At 38.3% G+C, this 25,669-nt stretch overlaps 1 protein-coding gene across 9 annotated transcripts in view; it reads right to left on the reverse strand.

Moving 5' to 3' along the window:
• The window catches only part of CNOT4 (CCR4-NOT transcription complex subunit 4), a 121,366-nt gene that overhangs the window by 90,959 nt on the left and 4,738 nt on the right, over nt 1–25,669 (reverse strand). Inside the window, exon 1 of one of the 9 annotated variants that reach the window (XM_048835430.2) lies at nt 13,926–14,021. The exons of the other annotated variants lie outside the window; for them this stretch is intronic. The gene's annotated coding sequence lies outside the window, so the exon portion shown is untranslated. Of the gene's footprint in view, nt 1–13,925; nt 14,022–25,669 lie in introns of those variants that run through there. 9 annotated transcript variants of the gene reach the window in all.

Below are 25,669 nucleotides of genomic sequence, written 5' to 3' on the forward strand. Positions count from 1 at the left end.
TCTCAAAATAAGGTGACCGGGCAAAAAAATAGCAGATGAAATTCAATGTTGATAAATGCAAAGTAATGCACATTGGAAAACAAATCTCAACCATAAAATGATGGGGTCTAAATTAGCTGTTACCACTCAAGAAAGATATTGGAGTCATTTTGGATAGTTCTCTGAAAACATGCACTCAATGTGCAGCAGCAGTCAAAAACGCAAACAATGTTGGGCATAATTAAGGAAGGGATAAAGAAGAAAATATTGCCTCTATATAAATCCTGAATATTTGATTAAATAATATTTAAATATTAAATAATTTAAAAAGCAAAATATTTGATTAAACAAATAATGGTGTCCTCAAAAAAGCTTTTGCCACCTCTATTCAGCCCTCATCTAGAAAGCATACAATAGCAGTCTTAGTACAAGGTCTCCACTATTAACCTATTTTTACATTAAGAACAGGCCACTTATTCTTACTGCTTTCTCTCCCAGAGAGTTTTAAATGCCTGACTGATCATTACCTCATCAGTTACTACTCTTATGAAGGTCTATTAAAGTCTTTGAAATTATAACAGTTTTTTTCTTCATATGTTGGAATTCTCAAGTTAGAGAAGCACAATTGTGGATGAAGGGAAAGCAGTGGACGTGTTATTCCTCGACTTTAGCAAAGCTTTTGACACTGTCTCCCACAGTATTCTTGTCAGCAAGTTAAAGAAGTATGGGCTGGATGGATGCACTACAAGGTGCGTAGAAAGTTGGCTAGATTGTCGGGCTCAATGGGTAGTGATCAATGGCTCCATGTCTAGTTGGCAGCCGGTATCTAGCTGAGTGCCCCAAGGGTCGGTCCTGGGGTCGGTTTTGTTCAATATGTTCATTAATGATCTGGAGGATAGTGTGGATTGCACCCTCAGCAAGTTTGCGAATGATACTAAACTGGGAGGAGTGGTAGATACGCTGGAGGGTAGGGATAGGATACAGAGGGACCTAGACAAATTGGAGGATTGGGCCAAAAGAAATCTGATGAGGTTCAACAAGGACAAGTGCAGAGTCCTGCACTTACGACAGAAGAATCCAATGCACTGCTACAGACTAGGGACCGAATGGCTAGGCAGCAGTTCTGCAGAGAAGGACCTAGGGGTGACAGCGGACGAGAAGCTGGATGAGAGTCAACAGTGTGCCCTTATTGCCAAGAAGGCCAGTGGCATTTTGGGATGTATTAGTAGGGGCATTGCCAGCAGATCGAGGGACGTGATCGTTCCCCTCTATTCAACACTGGTGAGGCCTCATCTGGAGTACTGTGTCCAGTTTTGGGCCCCACACTACAAGAAGGATGTGGAAAAATTGGAAAACATCCAGCAGAGGGCAACAAAAATTATTAGGGGACTGGAACACGACTTATGAGAAGAGGCTGAGGGAACTGGGATTGTTTAGTCTGCGGAAGAGAAGAATGATGGGGGATTTGATAGCTGCTTTTAACTACCTGAAAGGTGGATCCAAAGAGGATGGATCTAGACTATTCTCAGTGATAGCAGATGACAGGACAAGGAGTAATCGTCTCAAGTTGCAGTGGGGAAGGTTTAGGTTGGATATTAGGAAAAACTTTTTCACTAAGAGGGTGGTGAAACACTGGAATGCGTTACCTAGGGAGGTGGTGGAATCCCCTTCCTTAGAAGTTTTTAAGGTCAGGCTTGACAAAGCCCTGGCTGGGATGATTTAGTTGGGATTGGTCCTGCTCTGGGCAGGGGGTTGGACTAGATGGCCTCCAGAGGTCCCTTCCAACTCTGTTATTCTATGATTCTAATTCTTACAAAAGCAGTATTGACTGGCCTTTATATTATTCCTACACAGAACGCTTAGCTAAGGTGTAACCAAGGCTGCAGGGTCTGTACCAGTGGTTTCAGTGCACATTAACTTTCAATATGAGAATTAAAAGCCACATGTTCAAAACCCAGGAAGTTCAGAATTAAGGTTAGACTTGCCTATGAATTTCCATACTTTTGAAAGTTTGAATTTCTTTTAAGAATCATGGGATCCAAGTAACCTTAACTCTGTCTCTGTAGAGATGCCATCCTTCCATCTTCCCTATCTGGTAAGGTTAAATTTTGATAGTGTGCAGCAGAGAACATTGGTTCTGTGCCTCTACCTACTTGTTTGGTGTCTTCCTCCAAATTCCCTGTTCTAGCTGTTCAGTGTTGGAATGAGGTGAGAAAGTGGAAACTATTGGCTACTTTGGTTACGGATTTGTGGAGAGCAAAACTCTGGGAAAATGGTATAGATTTGTATATAAAACTTACTCCTCATGCCCTAAACAAGGGACAGAAAAGTACAGCAATCATTAATTTTTTTGACAAAAGCTTCTGCTAAAATGATCAGTGAACTAGTTAATTTTAAGATTTTAAATTAAGGTTCAGTTAATATCCTACTGAAATTAATAGAACCAACTGATACCTCCCATTGTGACACCCTCTATATGCACACAGTACTGCATCCAGTCTCTTCATTATTTTTTTTTTTAAATCAAAATCCTACAGAGTTCAAATGTATCATGGGGGCTTTTCAGAAGTCCTCAGTGTCCTGACAGCGACCCAAAGGCAGAAGAGTAGGTAACCTCACAGTCAAATGTAACAGAGAAAAGGCCCTTATGTCTTCAGTCCCTGCAGGTCTATTGGCTTTTAACTTTCTATCACAAGCATCATCTAGCCTCTTGGCATATCATACACCATCTGTGGATACTGACAGCACTGCGAGTCAGGGTATGTCTACACTATGGAGACTATACAGGTCACTGTAGCTTCATTGCTATAACTCCGGAGTGCAGAACAGCCGACACTGAGTGAAGGGTTTTTTCTTAAGGCTGTCAACCCATTAAAAAAGTTAATCATGATTAATCACACTGTTAAATAGAATACCATTTATTTAAATATTTGTGGATGTTTTCTACATTTTCAAATATTCTGATTTCAATTACAACACAGAATACAAAGTGTACAGTGCTCACTTTATATTTTTGATTACAAATCTATGCATTGTAAAAAATAAAATAGTATGTTTCAATTCACCTAATACAAGTACTGTAGTGCAATCTCTTCTGAAAGTTGAATTTACAAAAGTAGAATTATGTACAAAAATATTGTATTGAAAAATAAAAATGTAAAACTTTAAAGCCTACAAGTTCACTCCTACTTGTCGACTCAGACAAACAAGTTACTTTACATTTGCAGGAAATAATGCTGACCGCTTCTTGTTTACAATGTCACCTGAAAGTAAGAACAAGCATCCGCATGGCACTGTTGTAGCCAGCGTCGCAAAATATTTAAGTGCCAGAGGCGCCAAAGATTCATATGTCCCTTCATGCTTCAACCACCATTCCAGAGGACAAGCATCCATGCTGCTAATGGGTTCTAACAATACAAACCAACGCATGTTCATTTTCACCATCTGAGTCAGATGCCACCAGAAGGTTGACTTTCTTTTTTGGTGGTTCAGGTTCTGTAGTTTCCACATCAGAGTGTTGCTCTTTTAAGACTTCTGAAAGCATGCTCCACACCTCATATTTCAGAAGGCACTTCAGATTCTTATGCCTTGGGTTATGTGCTGTAGCTATCATTAGAAATCTCACATTGGTACCTTCTTTGCATTTTATCATATCTGCAGTGAAAGTGTTCTTAAAATAAACATGTGCTGGGTCATCCGAGACTGCTATAACATGAAATATATGGCAGAATGCAGGTACAAAACAGAGCAGGAGACATACAATTCTCCCCCAAGGATTTCAGTCACTTTTTTTAATGATCATCATCAACATGGAAGTATGTCCTCTGGAATGGTGGCCAAAGCAGAAAGGGCATACTCATCTTTAGCATAACTAGCACGTAAATAACTGGCAATGCCTGCTACAAAAGTGCCATGTGATCGCCTGTTCTCACTTTCAGGTGACACTGTAAATAAGAAGCGGACAGCATTATCTCCCGCAAATGTAAACAAACTGGTTTCTCTTAGCGATTGGCTGAACAAGAAGTAGGACTGAGTGGACTTATAAGCTCTAAAGTTTTACATAACTGCACCCAAAAACAAAACAATGTAACAATCTACATTTGTAAGGCACACTTTCACGACGAAGATCGTACTACAGTACCTGTATGACTTAGATTGAAAAATACATTTATTTTATCATTTTTACCAGGGCTTCGGAACGGAGTCCGAAGCTGGAGCACGGAGCAGTGGAGCCACAGGTTTTTGCCCAGAACTGGAGTTGAGCCGGAGCACAGAAAACCTTGACTGCTCCAGGTTTTTTTTTTTCATTTTCAATACAAAACGAATGATATTTCGCAAGAAAATCCTAAAGGTGCCAAAAAGTTAGATTGTATAACAATTGATATTAACATCTACTTTACCACTTTACGTAATATGTCACAGTTATTCTCACTTCAGCTGAAATCAAGATTTAATGTACAGATACAAAATTACAAAGTTTTCTGGAGATATGTTTTATTAAAGAATCAGATAATTATCAGGCATCTGGCAACACTGCAGACTGCGCCTAACCTTGTGCCAAGGTTAGGCGAGTACATACTCATGTAGATTAGTTAGATTAATATGTGTTGATACTACTTTTGTAAGGGTTGATCAACGAGATGCGCTGAGTGCTGTGATTAGAGAAGAAAAGTGTCACGCAAGATGCAACATTTAAGACATCACCAAAAGGTATATTGCAAAAAAAATAATGTTTTTGTTTATTGATATATTTATATCTCAAGAGATATTAACCACTTAAGCTCATTTCTCACATAGGCTCCCATTACCGGTACATTTGTACATGCTCCCGTATCACTAATACTTAGTAATAAGTCACTTTGGCGGACTTATTTTATATGTCATCTGTTCAACGGTCTTTTGGTAGTGTTTGTCATTTTAAATTTACTGAATAAGTCGCGGGCAGCAGGCATATAAATATACAGTAAACATTTTTGCATAAATTAGGAGTGATTTTTTTGATATATCCAGAGTGATTGGAAAATGTCCAGCACAACTTTGGGGGTGAATCCTTCAGTCATTTTAAGAAAAAACGCTTGTGAACACGTGTCCTAAAATTCTTCCTAAGGGAGCTACAGTCCCTTCAAGGAGGTGATGAGAAGTTAATTTCTGATTAATCTCAAAAACGCTTTAATAGAAAGTAATGAAATTATGTCTGTCTTAGCGTTAGTATGTGCTACCATATTACATTACCCAAAATTATTTAAACAGTAGCCGTCCCGAACTGGTAGTTGGTCATTTCATATTTCAAGAAAGGTTTGTCATCAACTGCCCCTGGCTACGAGCGGTAATATTATGTTCCATAAATAGTTAATTTTTGGTTATTATTTATTACATTTAAAATTGATGGTTCCAAAGTTGAAAAATAAGGAGTAAGTAAAATTGTATCATTCTAAGCATCTAAGCAGATTAAAAATTTTAAACAGTTTTCTCGGAAACGGTTCATTATACAAAATAAATTAAGAGTACCATTTTAATGCATGTTTTGACATTAAATCATATTCCAAAGTCATATCTGTTAAACAGTCAAAGACTTAAAAAATATTAAATAAAATTGGCCCAGTCCCCCCAGTTCACGACGCCTGTAGTTTAAATAATTTTATTTGAATGATGTTGTATGATATAGTATTGGAAATAAACTTTAATAGGAAAGCGGATTCAAATTGCAAGTACACTCCTTTTAGTAAAGAGAGCAAATTTTTGGAAATATGTTTTTTCCCTCATCAGCCTGGAAACGTTAAACAAGATAGAACCTGTTATTTGCTCTACCTGATGAAGCAAAAACATATTTCCGAAAATTTGCTCTCTTTACTAAAAGGACTGTGCTTGCAATTTGAATCCGCTTTCCCAATAAGTTTGTCAACTTTGTAACGTGTAGCCTCATTACTTCCCAACAATTAATGTTGTGGAACAGCAATAGCACGCACTAATGCTATGGCACATACCAAATTTCATTGATACAACTATTTAAAAGCGTTTCAGATACTAATTAAAAAGTTGGAAAATATTTTGAATATTTTTACCGCAAAATTTCATAAGAAAAACTTGCAATTTATAAATAAAAATTTATATTATGTATATGAATACTTCTTACTTCATTAAAACTGCAAGAAACATGTTAAAATATTAAAAAAACTTTAATAATTGTGTAAAAAGAAAATGCGATCATTTTTGTCCAGAAAATCCAAAATAAATTCAAAGTACCTTAAGTGATTAAGATATCACAAGCAGGTACATTATAAAAAAAATGTAATGCTTTTGTTAATTGCTTTTCGAAGATCATAACAAGGAACATTTGGATTCGGTAGCAGCACAAGATTTGGCCATGGCTTCAACAACAACAACAAAAAAATAATCCAATCTGCCCCCCATGAGTGATAGCTGATTTATGGAAAAGGATCTGAACGACATTTTTACTTTTGAATTTGAAAAGTCCAAATTTGGACTTTTGGGAAAAGCAAAGAAGAAATCGGCAATGTACAAGGTGGAAAAGGAGGTGAATGGCGAGCTCAAACCACGTAGCTTCAAGACAAGTGAAGCAAATGCCGTGAAAAGTTTCAATCTTTGGTGGCATGTAAAACATAACCACTTTGAAAACTATGCGGCTCTGGTTACAAAAAAGGACCAGGAAGATGAGGCAAAACAAAAAGCTGACACAGCTAAATGACGTTCATCTGGCTCTTTGAAAACTCCTGGAGAAAAGATTTTTTGTAGAGCTTCATCTGAAAAGAAACCCAAAATTGAGCCAACAAAACTTGACTCCTATTTGAAGTCCTCAAAGGTTACAGTCACCCTGGATGCCAATACTTTCCATGAAGGGCTGACAGAAATGGTTTGCTTGAGTTCAACATCGCTCACTACCTTCAGGGTAAAGAACAAAGGATTCCAAAAAATTGCAGGTGAAATGGATTGGCAGCTTGGTGTTTCGACGGGGCACGATGCGGTTCATCGTTTAGTTGTCAGCACAGCTGAGTCTGGTCACAAAGAGCTCAAGAAAGCTATGGCGCAAAAATTGTGCTATCTGAAAATGGATGCGGCAACCCGTGGAAACAGAAATTTCCTTGCAATCAATGCTCAGTACTACAAAGAAGGAAAAGATAAAGCTGTGGTAAAAACCTTGGACATAATCGACACTGAAGGGTGTCATAATTCTTCATATGTGAAAAGTCAAGTAAAAGCTATTTTAGAAAAATGTGGGATCAGTGAAATGCAAGTGCTGAGCATCTGCGTTGACAATGCAGCAAACATGACGTGTGCCGTCAAAAATTTCAGTGAGGACAATGAAACCATTTCTACGTCTGAGACCAGGGATGTGGACAGAACTGAAGCTATTTTGCCTGATGAAGGAACTAAAGGAATGGATGAAATCAAACTCAACATGGATGCTGCTGCGCAATGGGTTAATGACTTCCAACATGGTTTCATGAGGATGACTCAAAAATCCAACTGATGAGGTGTGGTATTCACTCTTCCGTTGGCAATCTGGGATGGACTAAAAGAACGTGAGAAGAAATTTCTGGTAAAAATTCGACAAGTCGTTGTCAAACTACAAACCCCAAGTATTTGAAGTGTTCTGCTTGATCTACATGGGATAACTCAATCATTGGATACTGTGACTCGCTGGGGTTCAACATTTGCGATGACTGATCGGCTTCTTGTTTTCAAACCTTATGTGAAAAAGTGGCTGCTGCTGGAACAAGAGAACTCAAGTTAACAAAAGCTGAATGGGACGAAGTGAAGAACCTGCAAGACCTCTTGGCAAAGCCAAACCAAACAACCGTAAATCTTCAAGCTGTCAATGTAACCCCAGAAGTTTTAATGAAGGAATGGCAAAAAACTGTCAAAATTCTTGCAAGAAAATGGTGGACAAATTTCAGAAGGAATTCTATCCTCCATGCAGAAACGCGAAGAGAAGCTTTTTGACAATATTCATTTCCTTGCTGGAGTTTATGTTGACCCACAGAATCGGATTCTTCTTATCTCAAAGGAAATGGCAAAGACAAAGGAAGGGCTCCTTGATATTGCTCAAAGACTCGAAAACAAAATCTATTGCTCCATTTGAACTTGGCGAAAGAGGTTGAAGAAAATGAAACGCAACAAAAGGAGTCATCAACAATCAAATCTGCAGTTTCAGAAAGTTCACATCCTTCAGAAATAGCAGGCTGTTCTCAAACTTCTGTCTCCACTCTGAACTTGTTTGAGCGTCAAATATTTGTAATAAAAAAATATAAAGTGAGCTCTGTACACTTTGTATTGTGTTGTAACTGAAAATGTAGAAAAACATCCAAAATATTTAATACATTTCAATTGGTATTCTATCCTTTAGCACTATGATTAAAACTAATTAATCACAATTAATTTTTTTAATCGTGATTAAATTTTTTTTAGTTAACCACGTGAGTTAACTGCAATTAATCGACAGCCCTAGTTTTTTCCATAGTGTATGAAGCATTCTTCCATCGACACAGCTGCACTTCACCATGGGGTTAAGTCAGCATAACACTATATCTTTGAGAGCAGTAGCTTCTCACCCCCAGCACCAAAACACCCTAACTGACATAGGTCCAATTATTAAGTGTCGATCAGGCCTCAGGGTCCTCATCCCTCAGGAGGGAACAGAGTCCTATTGTCTACTTTAGCTAAACCAGAATTCTGGGAGAAAGTCTGCAGAGCCTCAGCCTCTGCTTGATTCACTCATTTCCTTGGGAATTTCCATTAAGAGCTAAGTATCTAACATCTGGATGTTAGACACTTGGTTGGAGGCTGAAAATTCACAAATTCCTGACCTTACAAGTGAATCCCTGATCCTATAAGCCAGTGGGTAAGGATGTAAGGAAATGAAGCTGATTTTCTTTGAAGTGTTGTAGATTCACAATAGGGAAGAGAGTTCAGATGTAAAGTAAAAGGAAAGCATGCAGCATGCTCTTTTTTCCAACCTCTGCCCATCCAACATTTTTCTTCAAGTCTACTCCTGCCACCCACCTTATTAGAGCAGTTTTTTGTAGGTTTATATCCTAACATCTATTTATGCAAGTTGTCCTGCTACACAAAACACAGACCTTCCCTCTTATGTACATTGCTGATCCTGTGCTTCATAAATTAGTTGTTTTCTGTGGTTAACTGAACTTTATGTAAAGGTAACCTGCAAATACTTTGAGAAAACTCGGCAACTTCCATTAAAGCTAAATAGCCAGGTTAAAAGGGCAATAAACAAAAACTAAAGGTTCTAGTTAATCTAATTCCCCATTCTTTTTATAGGGGAAAGGTTGTGTTTCATTCATTTTTTCTGAACCAAGTGTCTCTAAATTCAATCCAGGCACAGATCAACTTAGCTGTGCAAGTTTGCATTTCACACTTGTACAGAGCTGATTTCTTATTTTAAGAACATACTCTTACAGGCAGCTCACCAGATCAAAAATGCATCTGCAGATATTGAAAAATTAACCTGCTCCCAATTTTCAGGCTCTGAATACAGAATGTGTACCTTATATAGCACTTTTCACACTGTAGGAAACAGATAAAGGAAACCAACTTTAGTTTAAAACCTAAAATTGGATACAGTGGTCAGTATAATTAGTGGTCATTGACACACCCTGCATAATTACATTTCATTTGTCCATTCTGTTATTGGTTGATTTCTGGACAGCAGGTTTTTTCATGGCCTGGATATTTTGCTAAAGAAAATTCCAAACCCAATTCAATCAATTTTGGCTCAATAACCATACGTGACAGGATTCTAACTTTGTTTCACTCTATACCAGGCTAGGAACAGCATTTGAACTGATTTAAGCCACATAATGGCGTTTTACATCTGATCTGCCAAAGTTTGTAGTTTATTCTGTCACAGCATCACTTCTGCCAAAAGCCTGTATCTTGTACTTGCCATTTAACCGTATCGGGTATGCACACTAAGACCAAGATGAATTGATTCATTTTGGGGGCGACTAGGAGAGAGAAGAGGCAAGTCAACACTATTTTTCCTTCATACATTTTGTATTTTTAATTTGTAATAACTATGTACTGGTCAGCAAGTGTCACTTACACTGAACAGATTTATTGCGTTCAGATAAAATATACAAGACAACTTGAACAAACAGTTTTCAAAATCCATTTTAAATTGAATGTAATCCCATTTGTTTAACTTCAAATTGGGTGAACATTTCAATCATTTCTTGGAGGGAATGAGGGTTACAAAAGGAAGGAACAGAGGATTTTCACTGTTGCCTTAAATTCCTACCCAATTCTGTTAAAGTGAAGCTAAGGTTGGGGAAAAGCAAACTCTAGTTACCTTATACAACCATTAGTTTTCGCCAAACTAGAATGAGCTTTATTCATAATGATACAGTACTTGGGCACACCCCACCAAAAGTCTTTTATAAGTCCTGATCAGCTAGATAAACATAATAAAGGCAATCATTTCCCTGCAAGTTGGCATTAGGGGCCTGATCCTATAAGACACAGAGGGCACTCAGCACTTCATTGGGCTGAACACTATCAATCCATATGCCAGCCAGCTGTCTAGGTATCTTTAGGCACAGATACAGCCTCTCCACATCCGAACTTGCTAGGTCCAGCTCACTGAACTGTGTGGAACTTACATGAAAAGAATAAAGGCTAATGCATCAAGTTTAGTGTCAGATATGTATGAGACTGTAAAACAACGCTTCTTATCAAAGACTGAAGAAGGAGAGGATCCACTGTCTAATATCCCTGAGGAAGATAACTCTGAGGACTGCACTGAAGATAGGACATGGGAAAAGGGATTGGAGCGAAGCCTGGGGCAAGAAGCAAAAGTTACTTACAGCAGGCGACTAGAAAGACAGACAGTCGTTCATAAATTAAGTTCTCTCCAGTGCTGAAGCTGCACATTGAGGAACCCAAAGACACCAAAAGTGATGAGAAATGTGGAAGAAAGGATAAGATGAAGGGCAAAGAGAGGAGGGGAAAGAAGACAGAATGGTTATGGTCCTAAAGGTGTCCTGAATTATTCCCCTCCCTACTTGCTGAGTGATGAATACAAAAATGAGTTTACAAACTAGCCTTTATCTCTGTGCATAATTAATTACCATCAGTGAGAATTGTGCCGGGCAATTCAGGTCCGCACATTAGGCTAAAATCCCTGTTCTAAATTTCCAAACAGCGGTTATAAAGAAGGGATAAATATTCATACTGAAGATTCCCTGTAAGCATCTGTAAGAAGGTGCACAGTTTAGCCAATCCAAGTTAACTTCTGTGGAGTAGGATGTTTTTCCTAAAGAAAAACAAACAATCTGTGGATTTCTCATTTATTCTACTAAAAAAAACCCACACCACCATTTCCTCAAGTTCCTCTGCAGTTAGTTTCAAAGCCACTACAGATATTCTAATGCTTGAAAAATTCACTTGTTTGATCACCTCTGGCGAGCTAACATCTATCACTGGTGAGATGGGATGGGGGAAAAAAACCCACAACAATTTCTAGAAAAAAGTTATCCTCATTCAACATGAAGTTAAGTTTCTAGGCATAATACCTGTGAAGATTACCTTCCACGCATTAACCTGTACAGTAGTCTTCCTGTCTGCAGACAAATAAGTGCTAATGTTTCTGCTGCTACTCAGCTTTTATAAGCATCAGAAATGAAGGTAGCAAGCCTCTCTATTCCACTCCTGATACTCATTGTTTCACTCCCAATATTCATTACCATGTAGGAAGCAATTAAACTGTTCTGTGCATTCCTGCCAGGAGACTGGCAGAGAAATAGACTAGCAGAGACTCCAACCCCACTCCAATCAGGATACTCTGTGTGGGCAGAAGAGAAACTCCACCTCCCTTCCAGTAGCCCCTAGGGGACTTCCAATTTACACAAATATTAGCCTGATGCAGACACACAAAGGAAGTTTCCGATCAGGGTCCAGATACAGCATCCTTGAAAACATCCCAGCACCATCCCCAGAAGATGGATATGTGGCTGGGCTTCTTACCACAACACTGAACCTGGAATTTAATTCAGATCAATCTCAGGGTGCTAGGAGTCTGGTAAATTTTTCAAGCTCTGAATTATTCCAGGTTCAAAGTGAGATAACCTACTGTTTAAATGAAAACAAAGCTATAGAACTTAGCAAGATTCTCCATAGATAGGTCCAACTCAGTGCCAGGGAAGGGGAACAAACTTAGTATATTTATTGGGAAATACACACTTACAACAGTTTAAAATATTTATCACTAAACCTTTACTTAAAGAAAAGGCTATATTTGGAAATATTTCTGGACAATATGCTGCCTCCCACACATTTTTAATTCAATTCCTAACTCTATAGCTATGGCTGGCTGTTTTGTGTAAAATCGATTAAACTGTGTGACTAAAGCAATGGTTCCCAAATTTTTGTACTGGTGACCCCTTTCACACAGCAAGCCTCTGAGTGCAACCCCCCTTAAAAACACTTATATTTAACACGATTATAAATGTTGGAGGCGAAGCAGGGTTTGGGGGGGGGGGAGGCTGATAGCTCACGACCCCCCCATGTAATAACCTTGCTACCCTCTGAGGGATCACGACCCCCAGTTTGAGAACCCCCTGAACTAAAGTGTGGCACAAGGTCAGAGATCTGCGGGTATACTGATCAGAAACATAAGCAATTGTTTGCAAAACACCCTCCCTCCTATTCGAGGACACTACACACTAACAGTTGAAACAAAAATATGCACTTTATAGCTTATTCCGTTTTTTTATAAACACAAAAGGTTGAATAGTCAGACTTCACAGCTTGATTTTAAAAAATGCAAAACAAACATTCCATGATTGGTAACTTCATAAGCACTTCTGAAGCTAGTTGCCAGCAGTTAACTAGGAAACAGGTGTGTAAGTCATGCAAGTTTATGATCTCCCATAGTAATACACTGGGAAATTACAATGAAGAGCTGAAAAATATTCCCTGATGTTTGATCTAGTATGTAAGTCTCCTTGGTGTTTGTGATATCATGTAGAGTTCAAAATTTCCTGTCACATATGCAAAAATGTATAACTACATACTGATGATCTTGCATTTGCAGAGGAGCCACATCTGTTGCTCAGTGCTTTTCTATTAGCAAAAAGGTGAATTTCTACAATGAGTTGTATAGTAGACTGCAATTACTCAGTCCCAAGCCCTTAAGAGCTTTAAGGCCCAGACTACAAACTGTTAGCAACTCTCTAGCTAAAATTCTGCTCACTAGTGAAGGTAAGTTTCACTGTTCAGGATCAGCTGGGTAAAACCCTGAGTTTAATTAAGCTTAGTAGAGCCGAACAGTATTTAAGTGTGTAAAACAGTTGTAGCAACATACATTTTAAGCTATGATATCCACGTAGCATCACAAAGCACAGTGCAAGTTAGGGAAGTGCATTGTTAGTTTGATTCCAAACATGAAGGCCCATTCATATAAGAAGCTGCAAGTGCTGTGATCCATTAAATGTAAAGATGTCTCGTGATGCTTGTAAGACTGTTTAACAACCTCACTCTGGTCTTCACAGATCAATCACTTATGATTACACTCTTAACCTACTCCAAAACTGCCTTTTGTAAAAACAAATTCTAGCGAGTAGTTTACAGGAGAATTATTTGCAAAGCTAATTCTAGAAGGGAATATAACCAATCTACTTGCTGATTTTAAACAGCCAAGTATCCCATGTTAATCAAAATAATTAAATTAGATATGCAAATCAACTCAGCAGCTGCACTCAGTAAGAACAATAATCTACTCAAAATCACTGTTTTAATGTTTAGAATTCCCATTCTCTTGGCATATGGAAGAGTACTAATAATAGGAATAATATTTTCTGCATTTATTTTTACATTTATGTTTATCACGTAGTGACTATACTGCAAAAGGCATTACCTGTAACAATATCAGATTCCATTTCCCTATGAAGAAGAGAGTGAACACAGTTTACCTCTCATCTTAACTTTATGAAAGCATCCATTTTCCAAAATTAGTCTTGAAACTGTGGAGGTCTCATTTGAAATTTTGTAAAACTTTCAAGGCCAGGAAACAAGGCTCCATCTCTCCCTCTTCAGGTACAGCCTGCAAAGTTTGCAAATTCTCGCATTCAGATAAACCAGTGGAGTTCAGAGACAGGATAGTTAAAGTTCACATAATGATGTTTTCACACCTTTACCAAAAAGAAAATTTCAACACAAAAAGTAAAGATACTGTTAAGGTTGTAAAAATCAATTAAACAAACTAAATATATTTGAAATCCAGGAAATTTGGAGCTGAGATTCTGCAGACAACTTTGACTGGCACCTCTCTACCCCCTGCCACCCCCACTCACCATTTCTCTGATAAGAGATACTAATATCAGTATGAACAAGTTCAATTATGTGAAAAATGATTAACTATAAATTAAAATGTAACTACTTTGATGCAAGCATCTTACTGTTTTGATGACTGTTCTACTCTGGCATTCATGGTCAGTCAGTTTGTGAAGAGTGAGCAGCATAAAAGCTCATGCGAGTCTTGTTCTGGAAGGGGTGTGATCTGAGATACATATTCCCCATCTGGCTGACAAATGTGATCTAGTAGTGAAATAAATGTAAATACAACAACGGGACTCGACCCTATATGAGAATATATGATTTAGGTGTGTTCACGGTGAATACAGCGTAATTTTCTATGGAGAAGAGGTAGCCCTTCCCCCTGAGAAAGTGCGAGGAGATGACTGCTCCCACTCAGGGAGAGAGTAAGTGAGAGTTGGAGAAGAGGGGGGCAGTTGAGAGACAGAGGCAGGTAGCATGGAGCTTGACAGAGAGAAACAGAGTCTGTGAGTAACCTAAGAGAAACAGGGCAAGGGAGTGAGGGGAGAGGGAGGGAGGGAAACCAGGACTAAGAGAAACAGAGAGTAAGTGGAGAGTGAGATTGAGCAGGACAGAGACATGCAGAAGAGAGTCCCTTTAAGTTACAGCCAGCTGTTCAGGATCAGTCCATGTTTGATGACATGTTCCTGAGCATCTGTTCCTGTTTGCTCCTGAGCATCATCTCCAGTCACCTCTTATGATTCACATGGCCCCGGAATAGGAGTCCCAGAAACCGTTCAAACCTTGTGGGTCTAATCTAATGTGCGTCCCCACAAACAAGTACCAGTGGAGTCGAGTCCATCTCTTCAGGAAATCAAGAGAGGCATCTGAGTCTCAAAGACTAACTTGGGTGTTAGTACCCAGTGAGAGATTTGGAGAAAAGGGACTTTGATTTAAAATTTTACCCTCAACCACAGCCTATAAAGGTAATAGCCTGTGCATACAGAGATAAATATATTTCTCTAAATAGAGGGTTATATTTAGTTTAGTGCACTTAGAAGTTTTATATATTTATAAAAATTATATATAGACACACACACACTCTTAATCTATTTAGCGTTATTGTATGTAGGTGGAATCCAGCTTTGTTTGTTCGAGTTTAAATAAAATCACTGTTATGTTGGGGTTGGTTTTTTGCATACCAGCTGTATCATCTTGTCTACCATTAAATAACCTTTTTCCCAGTGTAACACCCTGCAGCTCTCAGCTGCAAGTAAATTACACCACCGAGACAGACGACTACTAAATCCTGGTTGTTGGTTTTGGGACAGGCTGACCCTCAGATGTACTTCAAATTATAACACAATAACCCTACTCTGAGGAGTCATTTTACATAAGCATAGGATTTGACATCAGGACTTCTAATTCTAGTTGTACCAGTGATTCACTGTGTCTGTTTTCCCAGCCATAAAATAAGGATAAATCCTCCCAGAAGAATGCTGAGGTTTAATTAGCTAGTGTTTGTAAAGCATTTTGAAGAGAATAAGCATTAAGTATTACCGTGGACAATAGATGAAGTAGATCACAGTCGTTGGCTCAATGGAACAGTAGAAAGAAAAGCAGTGCAGTATACAAGAAGAGATTTTATGGAGAAATGCCTCGTAACCAATAGGGTGAACTGGAGAAGAGGTTTGTGGCCAATATGAGACTGACAGGTTCTATACCTGTAGTACAGCACTGTGCGGTAAAGGAAGGTTTGTGGTTACTACTGGAAGCGTGGATGATATTGATGGTTATGATGAAGGGGGTTTCAAATGGCTAAATATTATATTAACATTCGTACAGGATCCGAGTTAAGGTTGTCTGAAAAATCTTAATATGGCTGCACTTACAGCAACTTTTGTAATGAGGGAGGGCAAGAGTAATTAAGTGGCAAATCTTTCTTGTTTTAAAGATGCAGTTGCAAATTTTAGATGTCTATGGCTCCCAGCTGCACCCTCCTTTCCAATTTTAGAAAGATGCACCACCCAGGTAGAGCCCAAAATTACATGACAGGGAGAGGTAACCAACAGCTGCTTAGAGAAAAGGTACTCTTGCTGCTGCTACAACTTCAAAAGATCCATAGGTGTAAGACTCAAGATGGGTGAGCACTCATGTCTCCTGAAGAATCTATAGTACTTTTGGGACACAAAGAGCCTCCCCTCGCAGCAGGATGAATGTTTTGAAGATGTTAGCAGCACAGGTGTTCCCTCACCATCCCTACTGTCCTTTGGCATTATGGGTCTTTGAAATAGCAGGTGCCCGGGTCTCTTGCGTTATTTTCAGCCAACCACTGTTACCATAATTGCAAGGGAATGAGGCCAATTGTATAGAATTCTACCTAGGATATGCTTCTACCTGCCACTAGGAAGAATATGGCTTGTCTATAGTGTGTTTTTTTGTTTGTTTGTTTTTAAACCACACACACAGGTCAGGGGGCAAAATTTTCACTTTCAGAAGTAACATTGCAGTGAAACGGTTTCAGTTTTAATTCTAATGTTCTAATTGTGTTTTAAATTAAGTGAAATTTAAAATTATAGCATATTTTTCCTCAAAATATACTACATAGGAATATAAGAACAGCCATACTGGGTCAGACTAAAGGTCCATCTAGCCCAGTATCCTGTCTTCTGACAGTGGCCACTGTCAGGTGCCCCAGAGTGAATGAACAGAACAGGTAATCATCACGTCATCCATCCCCTGTCGCCCATTTCCAGCTTCTGGCTTACGTACTGCTATACATAAGACTGAATGGTAGGCGTACAAACTAATTGGTCTAGATTAGACCAAAGAACCCTTCACCATACATTTCTAAAGGTCACATTATGGAACTACCACTTGTGGTTCCACAGTTAAGGCTCAGTTTCGCATACAAAGCAGGGACATTCAACCACTGTTACACACGAAGAATACAAGGTACCTTCCGAGAAAATTACAGCACTTACTCTGACTACAGAATGAATTGGTTAAAGAGGTAAACACTAACTAAAATGGTTCTTTAAAATTAGCACTTGGGGGTCACACTGATTGTTCCCAATACAACTGACTCCAACTTCCCTAATAGTTAAAACTCACTGAAATCTTGTTCACAGGCTAAATGAAAGACTTTTTTTTTTAAATAAAAAAGACTTATAGTCATTTTCCCTGTTACTTTCCCTGGAAACAATGGGAGGCTTCCACCATTCTGGAAGGGGGTGCACTAATTGAGGGATGCTATGGCCTCAGTCTCACTGAGAACAATAGGAAGAAGTTTTTTCCCCCCTGCTCTCCTGCTGGTAATAGCTCACCTTACCTGATCACTCTCGTTACAGTGTGTATGGGAACACCCATTGTTTCATGTTCTCTGGGTATATAAATCTCCCCACTGTATTTTCCACTGAATGCATCCGATGAAGGGAGCTGTAGCTCACGAAAGCTTATGCTCAAATAAATTTGTTAGTCTAAGATGCCACAAGTCCTCCTTTTAATAGGAGAAAGGTAATGGACACGGGGAAATTCTTTGTGAGTGTTTCTGAAGATTTTATGCACCAGACTCTACTGACAAACTTTGTTACGAAAAGTGACTGGTATCCTAAATATTTCTTTTAATAAGCTACCCATTGTACCAGATCTCCTTAGAGTGCAGGAGAGAGAAATGCAAGGTGCACTATCCTGTGGTGATACTGAAGTGGGAAACTGAATGTCTTTAAAAATCAATTTACTCTTATCTGGGACCAAAAGCATTAAAATGCCTTAATCATTATTGCATGACTTCACTACAGAGCAGGGAAGGTTGTTCAAGTGACCTAATTGTGCATTTCCATATCTTAACATATTTGGATTTCTTAAATTTAACCTTAATACTTAATTTCTTGATCTTAACACACTGTTTTTGGATAACTGTAAAATCCCTTTAATGTACATTATGCTATTTTATTGACATGTACTCTCAAATTTACCTTAATGTCATTTTGCCTGGAAATATATGCAGACATATGCTAACTGATGCAAAAAGTATTAAGCCTGGTAATTTACTGCTCTCCTTGAAATCTGATGATACGGAGGCTAACAGGATTTAAAGGAAAACTGTCCTTCAAAACAGGCTCTGGGAAAACAGAGTTCACGTAACCCCTCAGGTTTGCAATCAACTGTGTGGGCTGGCTTTAAGGGAGTTAAGGTGAGGGACTTCTCACTGAGTACAGTAAAGGACCTTTCAGGAAAGCAGGAGAGGAAATTTTTAGAAGATTAAACTTTTACAACTTTTTTTAAATTAACATTAAATTCTTATTTTTAGACAAGGAAAGGCTAAGAAGATATTTTATACTTGCTTTCAATAAAATCCTTGGATGTGAAAAGATGCTAAATGCAATTCACAAATTATAGAGGTAGGCAAATTACAAAAGAATAATCCTGCTATGTTCAACAAGAGTTGATGCGTCTAGGCAGAAAAGGCTGGCAAAGTCATCTCCATTGCTTTCCTCAGAGAGGAACTCAAATGTGTGTTCTCTAGAGGGCTATTTTACATCAAGAATTAGTAATAGGGTTCCACAGTTTTCCCCTTTAGCTCACCTGCTCAAATCTAATCCAGGTTATTACATATCTGCCAGCCACAGTCCAGTTCACCTGCCAAGAGTCCATACAGGCAGTACTTACCCACACACACACACACCAGTCTAGCAGGAATCTAAAGAAGCAGAGGATTAAATCAGCCTGGAGGCTGAGCTATCCTCACTTTCCAGGTCACAGTACACGGGTAGATGAATCCTGCATTGTCATTACCCAAGCAGTACTTGTTCACTGGACAATCAGAGGGCTTCAATATCCAGTACTGTCACGTCAGCACTTTTCACAAGATGGAACAGAATTCTCAAACATTGGGACCTGTCTTTTTTTAATGCCCTACTACACTTTTTGGCCCTAGATAAATAAGTTGTTCTCCATAAGACTACCCCACCCTAAGCCTCTGTATGACTAAAAGGTTGGGTTAAAGGAGTAAAGAGTTATTAGTCTCAATTACTGACTCAGTAATTCAAGTACCAAAAAAAAACCTGCAGCTATTTCTGTATCCTTGAGCTCTATAATCTAACATTTTTAACATGACTAAGTTAATGATAAACATTTTCTTAAATGGCATAAAAACAAATCCTCAAATCTGTAGATAGTGCCTGTCAAATCCATGACGAATGCTATAATTCACACTACTAGGCAGGTCCAATCCAGAGCAAAAAACAATATACATATGCCAAGGCCAGACAGCCCTCTCTTTCTGGGCATTTCCTGCACAAGCAGTAAACTACTCTATTTACTTTCAGCAACCAAGTTGAATTTTTATCTGGAATTTGGTTAAAAAAAAAAACTTACTGCTGACCAACATAATGAAAAGCTCTCTTAGTTGAGCCACAAAACCAAGTAGTTTCACATTTTGCAACAAATCAGTCTGATGTTTTTGCAGTAATAAACTGCATAAGCTACTTTGGAGTTTTTTTAATGTAAAAATACATTAAGGTTAAGTAGTGGACAATCTGTCTCACTTAAGTTATTCATATATACCATACAGAGAAGGGACTATCATCATCTATAGCATTAACCATACGACAGGCCACTATTATTTCCTGGGGCATTAAAAATTAGCACCTAGCAGGAAAGGCAAATGAGAAATGTAATCTGAACCAAAAACAAAAAAATCATTGCCACAGTTTGTGACTAATACACATACCTCTGCTCCAGCCTTAAGATGCAGAAGTGATAGGCTGTTGAGCCAAGACTCAAATACCCTCTCAGACTTGCTCTACTCACTAAGGGCAGGACACATACATGCAGTACCATGGACAGGGTATGGGAAAGTAAGAGGGTTACCTTCCTACCACTTCTGTGCATTTCATTTTGGATTTGAAATGTTGCCTTTCTGAAAGCTGCTGGACTAACAGTTCTACAAACTGAAGTCTTCTAGCAACAGATCAGATGCAACAATGGTAATACAGATTTCTCTATACCACATGAGTGTGTTTCAGCCTTCACGTCAAGAAATACCTCTAAGGAAGAGAGCGTATTTTCAGTCTGTTTCCATTCAATAAGTGGGTTCTTCTATGCTAAAGCTACCAATCCATTTCACACACACTAAGGCTAGTCATTCATTTCATATAGGCCCGTCAATAGACAACACAACTTCCCAACCTCTACTGAAACAAGCAGATTCACACACACAAAGTATGACCAGCTTGGTGTGGGGTACCCACAATCCTGTATCTTGCTTTCACAATTCAGTAAAAGAACAGAACAGTCTTACAGAACAATGCCACCAATGGATCATACCAGAGCTATTGGTCTTTGCCCTGAGTACTTCCCCAGAGGCAACAAAAGGAGAAAAGCATATACTGAAACTGTTGCCAGACTTTTCCAAAGTGGGATGTGAAGGCAGATTTACAGTGAATTGGTTAAAGGGGAAATTAATAGCTTTGAGAAGTAGATCAATTTTGGAGGAAAATTTTGGTTCTCACAGTAAGAAATGGGCTGGCCATTTTCAACATAAATAAGAAATAAGTGAGAAGCTTAAGAGAAAACCTTTATGTAAAAATCTGAAATTCTATTAATGACACTAATTTCAAGAAAACAAGCAAAAGAAATATTCACTTTAGCAAAATAAAGTGAAGAACTAACAAAATGCAAGTAAGTGATTTAAATTTTAAGGTTAATTTAAATAAAAACACTGTACAACCTTAGTTACAATTTTCAAGTCACATATCTCACTTTTGGTATTTTTGGATTCAAGTCTCAGAAGTACAAGTCTAGATGTCTTAACATCCACGTTATATTCTTAGAAAAAGGCTGCCAGTGATTTTTGTCAAGATGGACAGCCTGAGAGGGAAAAAAAAAATCTATACTTCCCACATTAGTAATTATAGTATATTTCCAAGGGAAATAAGAGGTAAGGAATTTACCAAGTCTAGGTGAACAGAGACAAAGACAAAGGCTGACAAATGCACAAGTAGAAGACTTTAAAGTAGCTAAAGTCCTACCATAGGGAAATAAGCTTATTCTTCAGATGGAAGGATTGTTTTGTATTACTCAAATGTTGCTACTGTGGCTGACTGGGTGCAGTTTACAGGCTCCAAGAACAGCATCACATAGTCCTACACTTTAATAATAATGGCAGTTTTACAGGACCTCAGCAGGAGGTGGCAACTGGAAGTTAAAATCCTCCAGGTTACAACAAAACAAGACACAGTTGTTTGTGTCTAAACAAGTCTAAATTTAAAAAAAAAAAAAAAAAACAGGACTAGATATAAGAAAGGTGAATTTTAATGTGGCCTTCTCTTTTGTCAAAAGACAGAAATGACAAGAGCAACATTTTAGGAAGGCTATTTTAAACTTGGATCAAGATTACACCACTACACAGTCACACACTTATAAGTGCTGAATGAAGGAATCTTGCACTTAATGCTTATGCACCACTGTGGTAACAAAAGCAGATAAAACTTACAAGGATTGCAGGATGCTTTAGCAGCTTCCTTGTACACCTATGGGAAACCCAGAAAAGCGTGATGGTCTTATGCAAGTTTCACTCAAAACTGCAAAAGTTGCAGGACAATGGGGATTTCTGTGATGGCACACCAAATGTCAGCCTCTGGTTCCACTATGCCAGGAAATACAAATGTGTTACTACACAAGGTCAAAGAAGTTGGGAGCACTTTAAAGGAAACACTTTTAGCAGAAAGGAGTGCATCACTGCTTCGCATAAACATCTAGACATCTTAGATGCTGCATTTGACAGATTCTGGAGTCCACCACACCCAGGACATTGTCATGGATTTAAAGGTTATGGGAGGGAAAATAAGTGGGAAATGGAAGAAAACCTAAAAGTTACCTGAACTATTAAGGGACAAAAAGTCCTATGCAAGTGGTTTTCTTGTATTAAGTAATCTTTTATAAGAAGCATCAGCAATGGCAGCGTTCTAGGAAAGTGCCAAAAAGCAAAGCATTAAATCAAATATCTTTTACAATCTAAAAACAGTAACAAGTTCACTACCCATCATCACCCCAATTGTCTAGCTACACCTGATTGGGTCTATTTGGGTAGGTAAAATTTTTGAGACCTTTCTTGCATGACAAAAACTTGTAAGGTAACACCTTGAGCAAGTTATCTGTTAGTCTATGAACACACAAATGTATCCTGCAAAAAAAACCTTAGTCTGAAAAGAAAGTTAATGGCAAACGTACTGGCTCAGCCATCTGCCTACTTAAAGGCTGGATCCTGGAGTCATTTTCTACTTAGGATAAAACAGTTGTTCCATTTTTACCGCCCTCAGAGCAGACAAATTCCTTCAGACAGAAAAAATATACTAACCCACAACATGCAAAAGGTTGGCTTAACAAGGTCAAGAGAAGAACCGTTAGAAAGACTGAGTATGTACGCACAAGTCTAAAATCAAAGGAGTAGACACTAAGAAAGCCCCAAAATATTTCTGCTAGTGCTAAATCAGACTGAGGGGAAAGTCACCTCTGAAATAGAGTACATAACAGAATTAGTTGTCTCAATGCACTTGCACCCTTCCCTTCCCATGCGGCTATACACTGGCAACCTTCTGGTCTTCAGCAGTATCTGACCCCACTATAAACATCAAACAATGAACTGGTGCTGTCAAATGCTAATCTAATTTTCAATGAAGTTATCTTCCACCATTCTCCCAGTCAAGACATTTTAAGTACAGGGGAAACTACATTAACTGATCACTCAAGGACTGATAAAAAGTTGTTGTCTTTATTAAAAGACCCTAACACAGAAAGCTGAAAGGAATCCCACGAAACCAAATTACACTTGATTCCAAAACTTATTTTATTGTTTGCAAGTCACTTAATATACCAACATTTAGATTAAGTAGTTTATAAAAATCAAATACAAATACTGCATTGGGGGGAGGGGCTGTTTGTTTTTTAAGCGTAGAACAGGTTACTTGTTGCAGCCAATAATGCTCTATCCATCAGTTACTCAGCACAGGTGAAATAAAAACGTAATTTCTATTACATTTAACTACTTTCTAGTGATTCAGTGTAAAAAACTTACTGCAATACATTGAGTTAGGGAAAATGCAGAACTCTCTATGAAAAGACTATACACAGTGTGCACTTGACAGCAAAGTCAAAAGTAGTTGAGCCATTTTCCCCAAAAAGGTACTGTTGTATTTGGCATCAGTTCTAGGCTGTCTCTGATCACAGAAAGATGTTCTCTTAAAACTAGCATTTTAGTGTTATCTAGGAAGATCTTTGAGTGCTCACCAAGGGCAGGTGGTCCGCATGAAGTTTCACTGTGCTATATATTTATATAAACAGTAATACCTAAGTCCTCAGGTCAGACTTAGGGTCTCAGTGCGCTAGCCACAGTACAAGTAGATAGGACAACAGGCCTGCCATAGGGCATAGTTAGCCGACTTCAAATCTTGCAGTTTTTAAGTAACAAATCTTTAAAAATCTTAATGTCAGTAATCCTTTTGTTATAGTTGTGAGCTGTTCACATGATCATTCTAGTATTAATTCCTACTCAGCTACCACCCATATAGGAAAGAAGGTAGCTGTAAGCTACTTTTTTTTTAAAAAACTTCTGCAGATTATTGTGAATGCTAATAGTTGCTTGAATTTCCCAACTTTTGTCTTTAATATTTTAAAAGAATAACATTTAAACTACACAAAAAGATTGAACTAGAATTAGTGTGCTATTGTAAACTGTATAATTCTCCATCATTTAATTTCCAGAGACTTCCAATCTGCTGTTCTGGAGCCAGTTTGCTACTAATGATGAAGCTATCCATACAAGAAGTTTCAGCTTAACATATCCTTTGCCAGATGAGTGCTGAAAATTTCTTTACTGCTGCTTTCAAGGACAAAAATGAGCTATCGTTTGAACACAAGTTTTCTCCGTTACAAATGCCATGATCCTTGTGTTTTATCAAAAGCTGGAAGGAAAGTTCCAACTTAAAGGGAAGACATCAACAGACAATTTACAAAATGGGTTGCTTTAGAAAAAAACGGTTTCATGGATCCACAACAGCAGTGAGATTGAGTCACTAGCCAAGTTGGAGGTGTTTTATTAGGCTTATTTCTTTACATAATTCTGGAAGCATAAAGGAGCCTTAGTGTAAATGAGATTCAGGTCCATAATATTAATACAATAGGAAAAACATGTAAACAGATCTGAACTACAAGGTAAATTGACCTATAACATAATTTTGACCTACAGTTTTCGTACTAGTTTAGGGATTACCAGAAGACGCAATGGCAGTATGAACAGATGGTGAAAACTAAGGCCAGGTCAATGCTACAGATCTATATCCATAGGAGAGCTTCCCCCATCAATATAGCTACCACCTCTCAGGGAGGTGGATTAAGTACGCTGATGGGAGCTCTCCCATCAGCACAGTAGCGCTGTACATGAAGACAAGCCTTCGGTCTACATTTTATTCCAAGCACCACTGGCGATGAAACAGGAGATAAACAAATGGAGGGAGAGGGAGGTTTCCGCTTGATAATATATTTGAAAGCCTAGGGTAACTTCTACTCATCATAATGAAGCTTCAGATCTTTTACTGTAGCACTGCCCGTCAGTTCACCCCTTTTTATTTGTTGCACTGAACCAACAGAAACACAGACCTTTAAGTACACTTTACAGACATTTAGTTGTTACTGCTGAACTCCCTCCTGACCTCATTTTGTTGTTGTTCTAAATTGTACTGCAAACCAGAAATCTTGAGTGACAGCCACAACACACTTCCACTTTTTACCCCAAGCATTTCCTTACACCAAACTCCCACCCACTTGGAACTTTCTAATGCAAACAATTTAAGTTACCGGTACCTCTGTTTCAACACACTACCCTTTTGCATTCCAGTCCTCAAATGTTGTTAAATATTTTGTAAAGCAGAGCAGCTCTCCAAAGGCCAGGGGGTAAGCAGCTGTGATATTAATAGGCCGGATTCTAATAATAATAAAACCCATCTTTATGAGAAGTACTATATTTTATACCTTCAGTAGTCTTGGGCTACTGACCATCTAATCTAAAATTAATACACACCACCCAAGCAGAATTCAAGTTTAAATCTATACTGTCAACAGCAAAGTAACCTTTAAAACTGCAAGTCTTACACTGCCTTCAACTGATGCTCACCTGATGAATTAGATTTTTTTTTGCAGCCAAGTTTTCACTGCAGCAGGTAAGTGACCACTTTATCACTTCTACAGTATGCCAAGATGGGCTACTGTTGATGAACCTTCTCATGCAGCAGTCACTGTTTTACCCTACAGAAAGTTAAATCATTGCTTTCCTTTTATGATTACCAGTTTAATACAGACTAGTTTAGAGTATGACAAAATTGCTTAGGAGTATTCTTACACT

Source organism: Caretta caretta, chromosome 1, assembly GCF_965140235.1.
Source record: "Caretta caretta isolate rCarCar2 chromosome 1, rCarCar1.hap1, whole genome shotgun sequence".
NCBI classification, from domain to species: Eukaryota; Metazoa; Chordata; order Testudines; family Cheloniidae; genus Caretta; species Caretta caretta.